The sequence below is a fragment of the Ictalurus punctatus genome, unplaced genomic scaffold, assembly GCF_001660625.3.
Source record: "Ictalurus punctatus breed USDA103 unplaced genomic scaffold, Coco_2.0 Super-Scaffold_100056, whole genome shotgun sequence".
Taxonomy (NCBI): domain Eukaryota; kingdom Metazoa; phylum Chordata; class Actinopteri; order Siluriformes; family Ictaluridae; genus Ictalurus; species Ictalurus punctatus.
Window position 1 is genome coordinate 1,379,491 of NW_026521088.1, and position 19,668 is coordinate 1,399,158.

At 39.3% G+C, this 19,668-nt stretch overlaps 2 long non-coding RNA genes across 6 annotated transcripts in view; both read left to right on the plus strand.

Moving 5' to 3' along the window:
• Positions 1-9,027, plus strand: part of LOC128630420 (uncharacterized) — an 11,893-nt gene extending 2,866 nt beyond the window's left edge. The window contains exons 2-5 of one of the 5 annotated variants that reach the window (XR_008394715.1): positions 7,674-7,773; positions 7,891-7,991; positions 8,076-8,099; positions 8,859-9,027. This is a non-coding gene — a long non-coding RNA (uncharacterized LOC128630420). The other 4 variants (XR_008394712.1, XR_008394714.1, XR_008394713.1 and 1 more) reach the window with 4 other exon arrangements.
• A 3,053-nt stretch (positions 9,028-12,080) lies between these two features.
• Positions 12,081-17,950, plus strand: LOC128630412 (uncharacterized). Its single transcript, XR_008394673.1, has 3 exons — positions 12,081-12,269; positions 16,277-16,339; positions 16,980-17,950. It is a non-coding gene; the product is annotated as an uncharacterized LOC128630412 (long non-coding RNA).
• Positions 17,951-19,668: the final 1,718 nt, after the last annotated feature.

Consider the following 19,668-nt stretch of genomic DNA (forward strand, 5'->3'; position numbering starts at 1 on the left):
AGCAAAAATGTCAGGCTAAAACTGATGTGATGGATCATCCAGCATTCCCTTTAGTCATCTGATGATACATTTCTAATAGATTCTCCTTCAAACATTGTTTAATTGACTTTCAGAGTTAAGAGCTTTTCATTTTTGGCAATGAGACACAATCATTACTGTGACAAAACATTAATAACTTCTCCATCTGAACTGTTAAAATGTGCAGATTCATTGTATTTCAATATGAAACTGTTCTCAAAAAATAATATTAGACACCAGGATAATATTCATTAATAATAGCACCTAATATTCATTAGCATTGAATTTATTAAAACACTGTGCTATTCTATCACACACCTTTGAATCATGTTAATTTAAATACTATAGTTATAGTACCTGTCAGTGCCAACATCCCCCAAGATTTCATAATGTTATGGGTTTACATTAATACTACATGAATTGATCATGCTCACTTTATATAATTCAATCTTGTAATTAGAAACTTGTGTAAATTAAGCTTAGCATAAGCAGTGTAATCATGTTTTGATGAGAAATTTAATATTTCTTTGTAAACTATAAATCATATTTTTTCTCAAATTTAGTCTACAGCATGTTCCATGTTTTGTTGAAACATTGTAATTGTAAATTGACACTGGTTATGAGTAAGGAGCTATATAAATTACACATTATTATTATTATTATTATTATTATTATTATTAATAATAATAATAATAATAATAATAATAATAATAATAATGTATTTATTTATTTATGATATATTTTAACTGTTGAAGCATATGTAATTAAACGGTGATTTCAGTGGTGGTAACACTGTATACAGTGCCTTGAATCCAATTTCAGGTGTTTTGGGAGTTCTTAATGATCTGTTTTAGGAAAAATAGTATTTTGAATACATTTTGCATTAGGCTACGCAAAGCAGCTGGAGTGCCGATCTTATTTGCTTTTGCAGGATGTGTTTGAAAAAGAACTTAACTAATTCATGTGGCAGCTGCGCAATGCATAAAATCATGCAGATACAGGTAAGTATTTCAGTAAGCTTCAGTTAATGTTCACAGCAAACATCAGAATCTCAGTGATCTCAGTGATGATGGTATGAATGTTGGTGCCAGACGAGCTGGTTTGAGAATTTTAGAGGCTGATCTGGGATTTTCACAGACAGCAATCTCTTGAGTTTACACAGAATGGTGGAGAAAAACAAACACCTTGTTGATGAGAGAGGACAGAGGAGAATGGACAGACTGGTTCGAGCTGACAGCAAGGCTATGGTAATGATAATTCTTTACAAGTGTGGGGAGCAGAAAACCCTCTTGCAACATACAATACGTCTAACCAAATGAGGTGGATAAGCTACAACCATATTAGGTTCCACTCCTGTCTGTGAGCCAAGAACAGGAACCTGAGGCTAGAGTGGGCGTGGACTCACTGGAACTGGACAGTTGAAGCATGGAAAAACATTGCCTGATTTGATGAATCTTGATTTCTGTTGTGACATGTAGATTATAGGGTCAGACATTGGCATCAGCAGCATGAACCTGCCTTGTGTCAACAGTCCAGACTGCTGCTGGTGGTATAATGTTCTGTGGAACTATAGAACCGCGTGTGTGTGTGTGTGTGTGTGTGTGTGTGTGTGTGTGTGTGTGTGTGTGTGTGTACTGTTTGTTTCCATCCTTCATCGACTACACCCACCTTGCCACAAGTGTTTTTCCTAAAAATGTTTGTAGTAGGACAAAAATAGAAAGAATATGGCACAGTCATTCTACCTAGAGTACGCCAATCATCAGAAGTCAGTGACTGGGCAAGAGTCCATTAGTCAGTGAAGCGCTAACAAATTCTGAGAAATTAATCAGTGTAAATTCTACACTTTACATTCTTGCACATTTAAAAACTTTCTGCATTCCTCAAAATATGCATACCTGATCTCTAAAAACATTTCAGAATATTCCTTTTGGAATATTTGGAATTCCTTCATCACCACCCACCATTTTTTGGGGTTGCCACATTTAAATGAGTTAAGTAACAAATTATGTTTTGTAAAATATATTTCAGATATGTTTCACATTCTAGACCCGGGCTTCCAGAAAAGTACTGTAAACACATAACGTAACACATAATCCAGTACGATGAAATTCTTTGCTTGGAATTGTAGGTTGCAGAGTATAAATGATTAAACTTTGGGTTGTTAAGCTTCCTATGATTTTGTTTTGAAAGTTCAGTTCCATATAGTAGACAAACATCTGCTTCTGTTTGAATCAAATAACCAAATATTTTATTTTTTTCTGTATATGAGCCAGACTGAGACAGATTCTAAAAAGATTGTATCAATCTCCCCAAGCCACACTGGATAATCAAATCCCTTCCTTATACTTTCCACCATAACAGCATTCAAAAGCACTACAGCTGGAAAGAAAAACACAGAAAGATACTGAGCAAGTCATATGATTATCACTCTTTAGCTCTTGTTTAGTTTGTCTATGTATACCCCTCTGTTTCTTTGTAAAATCTTATAGTGCATTTCTAGCATCCAAGCCTTGTTTTCTACAATCCCAATTCTAAAAAAATTGTGACGCTGTGTAAAATGTAAATAAAAACATAATGCAATGATTTGCAAATCTCATAAACCCATATTTTATTCACAAAAGAACATAGAATACATCAAATGTTTAAACTGAGGAAATGTACCATTTTAAGGGAAAAATAAGGTCATTTTGAATATGATGGCAGCAACACATCTAAAAAAAAGTTGGGACAGGACCATGTTTACCACTGTGTGGTATCCCCTCTTCTTTTAACAACAGTCTGTGTAAGTCTGGGAACTGAGCAGACCAGTTGCTAGAGTTTTGGGAGAGGAAGGTTGTCTCATTTGTGTCTGATACAGAATCCTAGCTGCTCAACAGTCCTCTGTCTTCTTTGTCGAATTTTTCATTTCAGGAAGCACCAAATGTTTTCAATTGGTGAAAGGTCTGGACGGCAGGCATTTGTGTATCATACATTATATCAAATAATTATTTTAAATAGGACACCAAATTAATTAAGAAAACCATCCAATCCCTTATGGTTCATTTTCGACCCACTTTATGCATTTGTGTAGGCTTTTTGGTTCATGCATTCTAGGGTTAATAAGTCGCTTTAAGTATGATAGCCATGTTATATGGACTTTGATATGATATACTTATATATTGCAGACAGTAGTTTCTAATAAACATACTGGTTTATTGTATAAACACGACACTCTCTTTAACCACGTGCCAACTGTATGTGTCCGCCATATTGATGAGGGAAAGACCGCGCTGTAAACAAATACAAGTAAACGGAGGAGCTGTGGTTTTTCTGGATAATAATTTACATGATTTACCGGAGATGATAACGGCATCGTTTTCAAAAACTTGCCCTTTGAAACCCGTTTTCCAAAGTTTTCAGGCCCCGAAACGCCGTCGTCATGGAAACAAACAGCCAAACCGCATCAGAAGTTTTCGGTTTTTATTTGAAAACATTGTGGTGTAAACGGCCCCTTAACAACTACAGCAAAATACTGCTTTTATTGCTGAAGTCTTTCTGTAAACAAATAGAAATGAAATAGAATTTTTATGATTCACACTATATTACACTCCATTCTTCTTCTCAAAGACAACTCTATTTTGAAAAGAATTAAGGTGTTTTTATTATTTAAAAAAAAAAACAATTTCATGATACAGCTTATTATTAGAGCTGCAACTAACAATTATTTTCACAATCGATTAATTGGTCAATTATTTTGTCGATTAATCTGATGGGGGCGGGGCAAACTTTCAGTGCCTTCTTTTGTTTATTTAAAATAAAATCCACAAACTGAGTGTTACAAATATAAATTCAGACTAAAACTTTACACAGATGTTTGTCCAAAACAGAAAAGAACCCAATACACACACACACACACATATATATATATATATATATATATATATATATATATATATATATATATATATATATATATATATATATATATATATATATATATATATATATATATATATATATATATATATAATTTAGGACTGTAGTTTAATTCGGTGCTTTTTGTGAATCCATAAAAAAAATAATGCATAAGTACTTATATAATATAAATGTAAACTAACTATATAAGATAAATATATATAAACATTTATAAATAGTTAGATAGATAGCATTATTTTTTATGGATGCACAAAAAGCACAGAATTAAAGTCCAGTCCTAAATGAATAATAAAAACTCACTTTCACTGCACCTTGTGGTTTCTGTATCTCGGTGTCTTTAGACATGATTTTACTTTTGATCATAATGTGTGAATTAGACATTACAGATCTTACTCGCGCTACACTCTGTATCAGCGCGTCTACGCCGCGCATGACCAGCAACGCGCGTGACCAGTTACTAACACATCACTTCCGACAGAATTTACACTGCAAGCGCGCAGATACAGCATATAATGACAAACTTAAATTAAACTAAACCTTTGAGCAGCTTGCGACCGCATCACTATCATGCTTCTGTGCTCCACAAACTCCGCTTTATAAAGTTTATAAACCTTCTCAGAGGTGTTTAATCCCTGACTTAGAGGACACACACTTTCTTCCTCAGTCACGTGATGATTTCTCCTCCGTCTGATGGGGACTGAGGTCATGTTGGGAATAAAAGATAACGCTGACAGAAAGTAAACTGAAGAAAGTCAGTGTCGGTGACTCTGAGGCTAAAGCTAGCGGTGTCGCATTACGTGCGTGTGACGATTTGCTGACATTGCTCCTCTTCCGACTACCTGCTCAAGTGACGAGAGGTTAGGCTATGTCACGTTGTCATAAAGTGGTGTCGGTGCGGTTGTATCGGGGTAGTTTTACAAGTACGAGTACATGAACACAGTATCGGGCCGACACCTGAGTACTGGTATCGGCATCGGTGCATCCCTAACACACACACACACAGTTAAATTGGAGCAGTGAACCATAAGATCTTTGATGACGTCATGTACAGATCAGAGGTCTAGAACTCACTTTCTTTCTCTCCCTTGATAATCGTTGTTTTAATGTAATAATGTATACATTACATTTATCTCTGTAATCTTCTTCCCTATTTGTGGATATTCTCGAGTGAAATAGTCGAGGCCTTCTACAGAACATATTAAGCTACACAGGAGCAGTGATGAGAATAAACATGACTTTTGGTGCTCATGATTTAATATGGCAGTTTTATTATGAACCCACTACATTAGAGAAGGAAATACTGGATGTGAAGTGCAGTAGTGCTAGTGTGTGTGAATAGACGATCAGTTTAGATACTGACCCTGAACACTACTAACATGCAGTGCTTTCTTAGGGTGGTGATGAAGTTGGAGTTGAACCGGTAAGAAAGATATTAGAGAGAGGCTTCTTTACACTCCTGAGGATGTTCAATTAGAACCTGCACCAAACTCCCCTGATTCAAGTCATCAGCTAATTAAGCGGCCTGCACGAGCTGAGGTGGGTGCTTTAGAGCAGATAAAACACCAAATGTGTTAGATAAGAGTTCAGAGCCTGTGTTCTAGACACATGATTTAGAGTAGAGACTTGGGTCCTGAGCTTTGGAGTTATTCTGATTATAGGTTTCAGTGAGGAAGTGACTGAAATTAAGGAGAGGAACTGGGAATAAAGTTATAGTCTTTCTATAACAGAGTAAACAGGGAATAAGGCTATATTATTGTTATGGGGAAAAAATAAGCTCGTAGCAGTGTTGATGAAATACATGTACATGTCTGTTTTAGGCCCACTGCTCTTTACTTTATATATGCTACCCCTTGGTCAAATTATTCGTAAACATGGAATTAGCTTCCACTGTTATGCTGATGATACACAGTTGTATGTTTCAGCGAAGCCAGAGGACAGACAGAAGCTTAGTAAAGTTGAGGATTGTGTAAAGGACATTAGATGTTGGATGTTAACTAACTTCCTTCTGCTTAATTCTGATAAAACAGAAATACTTTTATTAGGCCCACGTGTAGCTAGAAGTATTCTTTCTGATCACATGGTTACTCTGGATGGACTTTCTGTTTCATCATGTACAGCAGTTAAAGACCTTGGAGTGATTATTGACTCCAGCCTATCATTTGATGCTCATGTAGATAATATTACTAGGATAGCCTTCTTTCATCTCAGAAACATTTCTAAAATAAGAAACATATTGTCACTACATGATGCGGAAATACTAGTTCATGCATTCGTCACCTCTAGATTAGATTACTGTAATGCCATACTGTCTAGATGTTCCAGTAGGAATATAAATAAGCTCCAATTAGTCCAGAATGCAGCTGCTAGAGTCCTAACTAGAACTAGAAGATACGACCATATCACACCGATTATTATCAATACTGCATTGGCTCCCAGTGAAATCTCACACTGATTATAAAATACTTTTATTGACCTATAAAGCACTAAATGGTCTCGCGCCACAATATCTAATGGACCTTTTGGTTTTATATGATCCGCCACGCCTACTTAGATCAAAAGATGCAGGCTATCTGACGGTACCTCGAATAGTGAAGGCTACAGCAGGGGGAAGAGCTTTCTCTTATAGAGTCCCACAGTTATGGAACAGTCTTCCTATTAGTGTTCGGGACTCAGACACAGTCTCAGTGTTTAAGTCTAAGCTTAAAACGTATTTTGTTTACTCAAGCCTACCCTGACTAGATTCTGTTCTACTAATTCGCAGTCATAATTATCTTTTTTCTCCCTCTCTCCTTTCGCCGAGCCCCCCACAAATTTATGGAGATACTAGAGATCCAGATCCTTTCTGCCTCTGGATGGAGCTCAGATCTTCTTTAATTCCAGACTACTGGGACTACGGCTGCTCCTAGCGCCATACAGACTTCATATGAATCCATAATGAACTTTTTCACACTATCTGTTGTTACCCAGATGAGGATGGGCTCCTTCTGAGTCGGGTTCCTCTCAAGGTTTCTTCCTCTTAAAACATCTTAGGGAGTTTTTCTTTGCCACCGTCGCCACTCAGTGGCTTGCTCAGTTGGGATAAATTCGCACCTTTAATATCTGTATACCATGTTGATATTTCTGTAAAGCTGCTTTGAGACAATGTCTATTGTAAAAAGCGCTACACAAATAAATTGAAATAAAAAGTCAAAAACTGCTAGAAAAAAACTCAGAACATTTGCTTAGCCTAATACTTTTTTTTCCATCTACACATAATTATTATTGTAGCAGCTGCTTTTGCAATAAAAAGGCTTAAAGTCGAGGCTCCCTGTATCTATGGAGAAAGAGGAGCAGTGCACCATTGACATCATGCACAGAGGTAGCATGAAGGTGTGACTGAGTTTTTAGAAATTATTTCCTAATCTTATGCTAATATGAATACTACAATAATAATAATAATAATAATAATAATAAGAAGAAGAAGAAGAAGAAGAAGAAGAAGAAGAAGAAGAAGGGTGATTAATAAAATAAAATAAATAAAATAGCAGCGCTGCGTGGTGTTCTGGATGGATCTTGACTGCCATCGTGTGGTCATGTTTAGGAAGTGCACCTTCCCCCAAACGTTTTAAAGCCGCAGATTATAAATCTATATTCCTGCTGAGTGTGTGTTTATGACCTGGATGTTGAGTTGCTTTTACACTTTCTACATAAGCAGCATTTCTGGCCTCTGTGAGCCCCAGGTGATGATCTTTTATTTTCAGATTCTTACTGAGGTGCTGTTTTCCACATGCAGTGCTTGGCTGTGTTGGAGGCCACCAAGAAAGACTTCCTGGCTGTCATGTGGAAGCTAAGTGGGCTGGGGTATGTTGTCCTCCATCAGCTGACCTAGCCAGAATGCTTGTCATGTTTTTATGTATTGATTTAATTTCTGTTAGACAGCCTCATGATTTACCAAACATGTTTTTTTCTTTTTTTTAGGTCAAAAGGGTTTCTGGCCATGGTGCTTGTGCTGCAGTGATCTTGTTCTCAATCACACTCCAACACAGGTAGCCATCTTCACCCTCTCCCAAGAGGTGATGGTACGACTCTGAATAAACACTCGATTATTATAAATAAAGTGTGACTGTGTCTTGTAGTCCACCCACCAACCTTTTTCTGTTCAGTGGTTTGACTTGTGCTACACAGAGGTGAGTCCAGTTATGCTGCAAGAAGTGTAAGTATGATGGGGTTGACGAGTAGGAGGAGAGGTTCTTCCTGTGCAAGGTGCTGCTCTCTCTTCTTTCAGCATAGCTCCTGGTCTCAGAACAGGTTTAGTTCATCGTTGCTGGTGTTGTGTAGAGGATGTTATATTGTGAAAGTCACAACTATCCCCGCTCAAGGTCTTGTGAAATATTTGACCTTATTTGTGACTATATTCACCATGATACTTTCAGCGGTTACTACATTAGTGTCCTTAATTTTTTACTATTTAAAGATTGTTTAAAAGTTTATTACAGGCTCAATGAATGTTCTTCTCCTTCACTAGAAGATAAAGGCCCGGTTTCGCAGACAGGGTTTACATTAAGCCAGGATTAGGCCTTCGATCAATTAGGACATTTCAGTAGCTTTTATAAACGTGTCTTTAGAAAAAAATATTTCTGGTGCACATCCTGAGATAAAACAATGGCACTGACGTGTTTTAAGATCCGTCCGTGCAAGTAGCTTTCAGTTAAAACAGCTCAAACATACATTTTAGTCTGGGACTAGGCTTAGGTCTTGTCTGTGAAACCAGGGGGAAAAAGAAGGGTGTGCTTTATTATGCTCTCTGCAGAATATGACAGAAGAAATGTGACTCACACCTGTAACTATAAAAAGCAGGTAGAACTGCAGTTAGCATGAAACCTCAAATGTGTAGCTGGGCTGGAAATTTATTTTTGTATGCATGTATAATATTTTTTCTCTTACAGATGGACCAGCAAACAGATTTAAAGGCTGTTGTGAATGATGGGTTACAGAAATGTCTTCCTGTGTTTATTATTATTTGAAGTTATATATTCTGATTTGTAAGCAAGATTATGAAGTCTCCTTTTGCTAATCATTTTAGAGCATTATTAAAAAGTCCATGTACACAATGTTTATCCCGAGTGCCTTTTTGATGTATTTTATTATCCTGCACAAAGCAAAAACACAATTTGTGTGTAGATGCCCCTCGTAAATATTAACATAGTAAGAGCAAATGGACAAGTGAAACTAATCAATATAAAATCTCTAAAGAAGGGCATGATGGTACTGATTTTCTTTTTACACACATGGTATGCACGTACTTGGAGTAAATTTTAATGAACAGAATATGGGTTCTATTCAGTACTTGACAAATGATTCAGTGCGGATTAAATGTGAACAAATGAGCCATGAATGTATCCGTGTTCTATATAATATCATTTTTAAGTGGATTTTTACATGACCTTAAAACCCCAGCCAGGCTGCATTACAGGGTCTATTTAAACTTCACATCACTGTCCCATCTAGTGCCTATTAATGCTGTTCAACCCTGATGGTTTCACCTGGAATATCCTGTGTTCATTCATTCCGTACAAAGACAAATATCACAAATAAATTCAGTTGTCGTCTCTTAAGTATTTAAGTATTATGGTTTATATGGTCGAGAGAATAAAGAAAAATCTCAAACATTTAGCAACGTTTTGAATGAAAAGTTTAAGGTTGTGAATTACACATCTAAAATTACTCCTTTTTTATCTCCCAAAACCATGTGGAATAATGTTATGATACTTGACAAGACCAAAATTTAACTTTTTAGCTATAACCAAAAAACATGTTTGGCAAAAAAAAAAAACAACGCAACACCAAAAGAGCACCATCCCCACAGGGAAGCATTGAGCTTTGGAGTGTTTTTTCTTCAGCTGGACCTGGGCTTTAATCAGGATGGAGGGAATAATGAATAACTCCAAATATCAGTCAATTTTGGTACAAAACATTAAGGCTTCTGCTACAACACTTAAGATGAAGAGAAATTTCACCTTTCAGCATGTTAACGACCAAGCAAACCTCCAGATCAACAAACGAATGACTTCACCAAAACAAGTTCAAGCTTTTGGAATGGCCCAGTCAGAGTCCAGACCTAAATCCAATCATAAATCTGGGGGGTTTCCCGGAGAGGGCTGTGCACAGGAGATGTCCAGCCAATCTGACGGAGTTAGAATGCTTTTGCAAGGAAGAATGGCAAAATATTGCTAAATCAAGACGCTCCAAACTGATCTACTCTTATCCAAAAAGATGAGATGCTGTGATAAAATTTAAATGTGTTTAAGGGTGTGCACACTTATGCAATCAGGTTATTGTAAATAATTTATCTATTTTACATTGTACATTATTTATTTATTATAAAATGATTCTTATTGTTTTTCACTTTAAGTAATCAATCTCAGTCGACATTATTCCCCTGTTTCTTAAGATGTTTCATAAAAACACAATTTAATGCACATAAATCCCATCAATTTATTGTGTAGTCATAGTTTTGAGTTGTTTTATGCAACCCTTCAGGCATCCATTATATCCTTCACTTCACTTTATTTAACTTTCTCCATGCTGTCTGGAATTACTGAAGACTATTTGGTCATTTGTGACATATAGGAAAATGATTCGATTATAAACATCTGTGCATGACTTGAACTTTATGCTCATTTTGTTATGGTAGTCCATCTTATGTATACATGATGAATACCTGTGATGTATTAGTCTTGGGAACATTATAACCATATGGAGAAAAAAACAACTAGCCAAAGTACATATACATAATATTTACATTTAATAGGATGTCACATGAGCAATGTTATTTCTATCGAGCAGTTCTACTGCATGGTTTTAGTAGCAAAAGTTTTGACTTTCAGTTAAATAATACTGCTAGTATATAATAGAATATGGAATATGAGACTATATGCTGATTGTTATGATAGGTCAGTCTGCTCAGTGTAATAGTATAACACACCTGATATGGAGATAAATGCTCTGCTAAATACTTCACTGGACAGATACTTAAACCCAGAGTTTACACTTTTGAGGTTTTTTGTTTGTTTGTGTGTAAGTGATTTTCAGTCAAGTCTAAAATTCACAAGTGCTCTGTCTTCTTTAATACACTTCACACAACACTTTAGCTTGTTTGCAAGTACTAATATTCAAACAGGTTCTTTTTTTTTTTTTTTTTTTTTTTTTAGAGCAGGACACATAGATCCACCCATTTTTCCTACACAGAGTCAAGACTCACAGGGGACTCAGGGCACAAGGTGGGGGGACACCCAGGACAGGGTGCCAACCCATTGCAGGGCACAATTGCACACATTTTTTAGAGATACCAATCGGCCTACAACGCATGTCTTTGGACTGTGGGAGGAAACCAGAGTACCCGGATGAAACCCCCTGAAGCACGATGAGAACTACGATGCAGGGCAGAGGCAGGAATTGAACCTCCAAAACTGGAGGTGCAAGGCAAACATGATAACGTACGTGCAGCAATTGCCTTGGGCCCCGAGCTAGCAAGGGCCCCCAAAATGCTGCATAAACTTATAGTTAAGAAAGTTTTATTTTTACTTTTTGCTAATTAATTGTGTTTTTTTCTAAAATGCCATCAGAATGCTTACTTCATGAGTGGCGTATTGTGGACCAGGTGTGGTGGTCCACTCGGGGCCAGAAAGTCCAGGGCCACTTTTAGGCCCCGTACACGCCTGATTATTGCTGTTAATGCTAAATAACATAAGCTGAAATTTTAAATATTGATGTTAAAACACTGAAATGAGGGCCCCATCCCTATATTTTGTCTAGGATCCGACAAATCACTAAATCTGTCCTTGTGCTAGCCACTACACCACCACATAGGACACAAGTTTTATTTTATACATTTACAAAATATATAATTTATTTTCAAAAAAAAATTTATGAGTTGCATTTTTAAGCTATAATATTTGTGATTTTATGTGAAACTATTATAAACAGGTGTCACTCAAGTGAATTAAATGATGTAGATAATGACTGAATCATACTCTATGGACCCTTAGTCTCTGTATAAGAGGATTTCACTGGGGATGAAGTAATAGATTTAAACTCTATGTAGAGCGCTCTCTCGTGGCTCCACCCACCACGCACGTTCGAACCAATCATATTATCCTCTCTGGCGTTCATGGGCGTGACTAACCGCGTCTGTCTGTTAAAGGTAGCAGGTTGTACATGGCGAGCGGGTTACTCACTGAGGGTTGGTGATTGGTGTAATGGAAGCCGTCTCTGAACCGCATTTAATGACGGAGAACTACAGGAGTGGAGAGAAAACGCAGCACTGAGCAACTTGTAGACTTCACACCCGACTGTAGGTGGCTAGGTGAACGCGTTTGGCCTTATTTATTCACTAAGCTGCTAGCTTGTTAGCTCTGCGGCTGTTTTCGTATAAAGTACTAACCTGAGTTAACTCGGTGGGAGTTTATTTAGCGCCGGATAAACGGTGAACTAGTTAGTTTAGTAAATCTGACGCTTCTCGGGAACTTGTAGTTTATCCGCCTCACTGGCTGGGTGACGCAGAGAGCAACTGTTTACCGAGTGACTTTATTTTCAGTGCTTTTTGAACTGTCTCTCAGCCCTAAGTAGTTCCGCGGTATTTGTGTGGAATTGGGATGAACGTCTAGTTAAAGGGTTGATGTCTCGCTGACGCAGTGATTTGTTCTTTAGGAGTGTTTTTCTCTTGAACAGCTCTCCGTGTGGAGACTTGAGATAGTTCTGTAGTCACAGGTGCACAAATCAGTCACACAGCTCCAGCTCCACCTGCGCCTCTCGCAGGGAAACGGTTTCTGTGCACTGGCTCCGTCCCAAATCACCTTGTATGGAATGTCTATCTCTAGTGCACTAGGTGCGGTAGAGACTCCATTCGTTCAGACCGTGTGTAGTGTACCTAGATACGCAGTCGTGCAGGATTTGGGCACAGGCCACGCTAATGAAACATCATCCATTTCAAGTCAAGTTGCTATTGTTAAACACTTCACTAAAACCTGTATGGAAACGTTGCTGTTCAGTTGTTCTATAAGCGCAATTTCAACCAAATACAGTGGAGTTTAAAAGTTTGTACCCCCTTTTGGTTTCTTTTGGACGGAAGGGTGTTAAATGTCCTAAACACTACAAAATTTGACTGCAAGTAGAAGTTAATTTTATTAGCAGACTCAGATATCCATGTTAATATTTTCAATACTGATCATTAGTGTTAAATGACTTGATGATTTTGTGGTCAGTAAACCGTTTTTGCGTTGATTTTGATGTATGTTTTGGATCACTGTCCTGCTGGAAGATCCAACCACGGCACATTTTAATCTTTCTGGCAGAGGCAGTCAGGTTTTTATTTAATATCCATGTATCCTAACAATATGTCCAGGTCCTCTGGCAGAAATACATTCCCAAAACATTAAAGATCCACCACCATATTTAACCGTGGGCATGAGGTACTTTTCCATATGGCTACCTATCTGTGTGCTTCAAAACCACCTCTGGTGTTTATTACCAAAAAGCTCTATTTTGGTTTCATCTGACCATAGAACCCGATCCCATTTGAAGTTCCAGTAGTGTCTGGCCAACTGAAGACACCTGAGTGTGTTTTTGGATGAGAGTAGAGGCTTTTTTCTTGAAACCCTTCCAACAACTTGTGGTGATGTAGGTGACTTCATATTGTAGTTTTGGAGACTTTCTGACCCCAAGACACAACTAACTCCTGCAATTCTCCAGCTGTGATCCTTGGAGATGTTTTGTCCACTCGAACCGTCCTCTTCAGTGTGTTGAGACGATATAGACACGCGTCCAATTCCAGGTTAATTCATAACATTTCCAGTTGACTGGAACTTCTTAATTATTGTCCTGATGGTGGAAATGAGCATTTTCGATGCTTGTGCTATTTTCTTATAGACACTTCCCATTTTGTGAAGCTCAACAACCTTTTGCTGCACATCACAGCTACAGTGGTGCTTGAAAGTTTGTGAACCCTTTAGAGTTTCCTATATTTCTACATAAATAACAAGATTTTCAGACAAGTCCTAAAACTACTCAGAGAACCCATTTAAACAAACGTGACACATGTTATACTTGGTCATTTATTTATTGCAGAAAATAATCCAATATTACATATCTGGGAGTGTCAAAAGTATGTGAACCTTTTGCCTTCAGTATCTGATCTGACCCCCTTGTGCAGCAAGAACTGCAACTAATCATTTCCAGTAACTCTTTATTAGTCCTGCACATAGGCTTGGACTTCAGTTTTGGCCATTCAAACCAATAACTTTATTGTTCTTTAACCATTCTTTGTTTTGGGCCATTGTCTTATTGCATGCCCCACTTTCTCTTGAGATTCAGTTCAGTTCCTGGGTTCATTCTTGCCCTGCGTTTGGGGAACTCACCACTACACTAATTATAATCTTTCAGATAGCTTGGAGATTTAGTACGTGTAGACCTTCTCAACTCGGGGTTTTCCATCCCAAGGAAAGTTTCTGATGCAGCCACTTCAGAAGTTCCTCCCAGTTTTTGTTTGTGACTTTCCTCAGAGAATGAAGAACCTGAGTCTTTTGTAGAATGCGCTGGAATGGCAACATCTGGCCGTGAAGTGTCTTACAGCTCTGGTGCTACGGATGTTGCATTGTGCCCATCTCTCACCTGATCAATATGTCAGTGCACTACTTGCCCACTTCCCAATGCTACTGTGCACCATACAGGACCAGTCTTTTTCTGAACTGTTCCTGGAATAAAAGTAGGTCCAGAGCTGAAGTTCCTAGTATACACTGGGTCACCCACCACAAGATATCTTTCCTTTGCATGTTGGTCATGGTACCATTTTTCTCAATTATTTGTATCTCAATGAGACCCTGTGTAGACCAGTTTCCTTCCACGCGGCTGATTTGCCAGTGGTCGACTGTGGCGTCGTTCGGTAACTGAACAGCACTTTGCCTAGCTTTTTCAATGGACTCTCCAGCACTCTTTTCATCAGGGTTTTGAATGTTTGAACGGCCCTTTCAGCCAGACCACTGGAAGATGCATGGTAGGGTGCTGTGCTTGTGTTTAATTCCGTTTCTTTCCATAAACTCTTGGAATTCAGCACTGGTAAAAAAAACAAAAAAACTGCTATGGTCTGACATCACTACTTCTGGTATCCTGTGTTGGCTAAAGGTTTGTCTTAAGCACTGAATGGTAACTGTGGATGTAGACTTGATTAACAGATAAGCCTCTATCCATTTTGAGAATGCTTCTACCACGATCAAGAACATTCTACCCATCCACGGTGCACCGTAATCAATGTGAATCCTTCTCCATGGTTGCTCTGGTATCTCTCACGCATGCAGTGGCGCGTTTGCCGGAGCGTTTCTGTTTTCCTGATAGACTGCACACGATTTGACCAATGCTTCCAGCTCTGCATCCAAGTGTGGCAACCACATATAGCTACGCACCAGGCCTTTCATCCTGGTAATTCCTGGATGGGTTTCGTGTAGATGTCTTAGAAGAGCCGCACGCTGCGGAGGTGGAACCACTACGCGAGTCCCCATAAAACTAAGCTTCCCTGTATGCAGAGTTCATCCTATTTCCTTACATATTAGGGATGTCATGATACCAAAAATCTAGTCGTTGGTAACGATACCACCAAAAGTACACATGCTCAGTACCATGGTGTGATTTTTTATTTTTTTTTTTAAAAACCCAGAGAATTAAAAAAAAAAACCCTATAAAATTAAAAACTCCTGGAGGGCATCCTCCTCTGGCTGATACTGGGGGGGGAGAGAGAGAGAGAGAGAGAGATTTTAGTTCAAACACTGTCTGACCATGACTAATAAGTGCTAAGGTGCACTCCTGAACACACACACACCCCTTATACTCTGAATGCAGGCATTAGTTTAAATTCACTGATACGGTGTCAGGATAAAAAGATTTATTAAAAGCATGAACATGTGAATAATTATTAGTGACATTATGCTACATTTAGCTGACAGGACACGGGCTGAATGGAGATGCATGGTGGTCCATTAGGAGGTAGTTTATAACATTGCAATGCGTTAGCGTTTAACAAATAACTGGATATCGCAAACATTACATGGAACATAATGTTAGCTGATTTCACGGCTACAATGCCAGCTGTCTCAAACATAATATAGGACCTGTCTTTCGACTGTAATCCTATGGCATTAATTTTGTGACCTAAAAATATCTCTACTTCTCCCAAGGACTCGCACTTGCTCCTTCTTTGCCTCAGTCCACTCTTTTCTATCCTACTTAGTACCTCATCCAAGTTCTGCAGATGTTCATTAGCCCCTGAGACTAGAATGCAATCCAGATAAACTGTGACGCGTTTGATGTCTTGCAGAATCCCTTCTATTGTGTGCTGGAAGATCGCTGGACTTGAAGCAACTCCAAATGGTGGCCTGTTGTAAGTACATAATCCCTTGTGCATGTTGATTGTAACATACTTATTGGAATTTTTGTACAGTATTATCTTCTGATGCGCATGGGTCATGTCCAGTTGGGAAATTCTTTCCTCCTGCCGACTGAGCAAATAAATCTTCTACCTTGGGAATTGGATACTGTTCCACACTAGAGCTGGATTTACTGCGAATTTATAATCCCTACAAATTGGGGTAGAACCATCAGTTCTCTGACTGGAACAATGGGAGCTGCCCACTCTGCAAACTGCATTGGTTCAATGATCTTGTCTTCCACCAGCCTCTGGAGTTCTCTCTCCAGTAGTGGACCCAACTCTTCTTTGAACACTTTGGATTGTCTCTCCAATACGTTAGCCAATTTATGACCTGGTACATTTGCTACTGTATTTACCAGCTGAGGCAACAAATGATTTCTGTAGCCCCCCCCCCCCCCCCCAATCTTTGAATGTTGAATGTTTGAATTTTACCAAAATGAAGCTCGTTTAACCGCATGTTTATTCCTTACATAATACATATTAAACGCAAAGCATGTAGGGGTTCTACATGCATATAGTATTTGCACAATCAATAACCTATTCGAGTAATACATTGTCGTATATAAACTTGATTTTGTGTTTGTGTCTGCAGTGTCCAAAGCCCAGGCTGACCCCCCACCCCTTCAACCTTTGCAGCAATGCTGGCAGCACTATTTCCCAAAGACAACCTCTGGATATGACGCTGAGCACGTGCAATCAACTTCTTCTTTGGTCGACCATGGCGAGGCCTGTTCTGAGTGGAACCTGTCCTGTTAAACCGCTGTATGGTCTGGGCCACCGTGCTGCAGCTCAGTGTCAGGGTCTTGGTAATCTTCTTAAAGCCTAGGCCATTTTTATGTAGAGCAACAATTCTTTTTTTTTCACATCCTCAGAGAGTTCTTTGCCTTGAGGTGCCATGTTGAACTTCCAGTGACCAGTATGAGGGAGTGTGAGAGTGATGACACCAAATTTTACACACCTGCTCCCCATTCACACCTGAGACCTTGTAACACTAACAAGTCACATGACACCGGGGAGGGAAAATGGCTAATTGGGCCCGATTTGGACATTTTTACTTGGGGGTGTACTCACTTTTGTTGCCAGCGGTTTAGACATTGTGTGTTGAGTTATTTTGAGGGGACAGCAAATTTACACTGTTACACAAGCTGTACACTCACTACTTTACACTGTAGCAAAGTGTCATTTCTTCAGTGTTGTCACATGAAAAGATATCATCAAATATTTACAAAAATGTGAGGGGAGTTCTCACTTTATTGTGAAATACTGTACATCTTTTTATTTACTTTAATATTTATTCATAGTGTGTGTGTGTTTGTTTTTATATATATATAAAATAGAGAGAGAGAGAGAGAGAGAGAGAGAAACGGTTGCGTGTTCAAATCACGTCGGGGTCATTCAATGCACTGGGGTGAGATCTACCATTTGATCTTGAAAATCTCCCTTAATGTCCAGGGAAGGGAAACCAGCCAGGTTATGCCTTTAAAGGGCTCGTGCCTTGTCCTCTGAAAGAGCTCTTGCCCAGATGTCAGACACTAGTCGCAACAGTCACAGCCCACCACCTGTCTCCGAGTTCCAATGCGTCTTGATCGCCACGCCGATGAACAAGTATGCCTTGCACCATGATGCGCTATAGGCTTCGAGCTGGGACCTCGTGGCGCAACGGTAGTGCGTCTGACTGCAGATCAGAAGGTTCAAATCACGTCGGGGTCATTCAATGTGCTCTTTTTCACACAGACCCATGATTTTCTGCGCAGTCTAATAAGGATGCTGTTATATGGACTCCAATCTCTATGATGACCACCCATGTCTTTGTCAACTTCATGCTAAAAGGTAACAAAGCTTAGGTAGCAACACTCTCACCTAGTAACCATTAGTAACTTGACTACCTGCTGAATGTTTACCCTTAGTTTGCCCATTTTGCTTGCTGAACAAAACATGCTGGAAAGAGGCACCTTAGATGGTTTCACTGGACCTCTCAGAGGATCTGGAGGGTATTACAACACCCAAACAGGGACTTGAACCCTGGACCCTCAGATTAAAAGTCTGACGCTCTACCGACTGAGCTATCTGAGCTCGATGAGAGAGAGCGCACTTTACCCTGGAGCTTGTAGGTCAGGCCTGTGGACGCTCTAGTTCAACGGTTCTCACAGACATAAATGGTGCTCAGCCCTTGGCTTGGAAAGGGCCCATCCCATCTGGTTCTCATGGCTTTCTACAAACTATTAACACAGCTCAGCACCACTATTCAAGGATACAAACCAACAGGGTTCAACCACGGCTCTGTCCTTCATACTTCTTTACCCACTGACTGCCTGCAGTCTGAGACATACAAAGAGACAAGGTTCTTGTGAAACCTGTAAAATGGTGACGTTAACCAAGAGAATGTTGAACTTTGGTCCTATCTATTATGTTGGCCAGTTTCTAAGTTGAGATCAACTTAACCCCAGTGCTTTCTGTTTAACGACCTTGTTCGTATTTTTGTTTACAAATAGCACACTTTTGACCAGCATGTCGCTTGGAAATCGTTACCAGCATAACTCTTATTCGTAAGGCTCACTCTGGAGGCTTGTCTTGGTTCAAGGAATGCCTTCGTGTCATGGTATGAGAACAAGTAGAATAGCATCAGCATTTTTAATTAAACTTGGCTTTTCTGCACAAGGAGACCAAAATTTCTAACAAACACGTTAATTCCACACCACAAACTGACGTGTAATCTTGGCTCTGTATGCCTCGCAAAAAGCAGGTTTACGCCACCTTTGCCACTGATTGCCCATCGTCTGACACGTATAATGACACAAAGGCCTCGTACAAATGGTAAATGTGTGAAGTTACCCAGAAGAAGGCTGAACCATGGTTCTATCGCATAGACACTTGAGTCCCTGAGTTGCGCTTCAGGTATAAGTTGTCCGCGCTTCACTCTCACGCACTGGGGTGAGATCTACCATTTGATCTTGAAAATCTCCCTTAATGTTCAGGGAAGGGAAACCTGGCAGGTTATCCCTTTAAAGGGCTTGTGCCCTGTCCTCTGAAAGAGCTCTTGCCCAGATGTCAGACACTAGTCGCAACAGTCACAGCCCACCACCTGTCTCCGAGTTCCAATGCGTCTTGATCGCCACGCCGATGAACAAGTATGCCTTGCACCACGATGCGCTATAGGCTTCGAGCTGGGACCTCGTGGCGCAACGGAAGTGCGTCTGACTCCAGATCAGAAGGTTCAAATCATGTCGGGGTCATTCAATGTGCTCTTTTTCACACAGACCCATGATTTTCTGCGCAGTCTA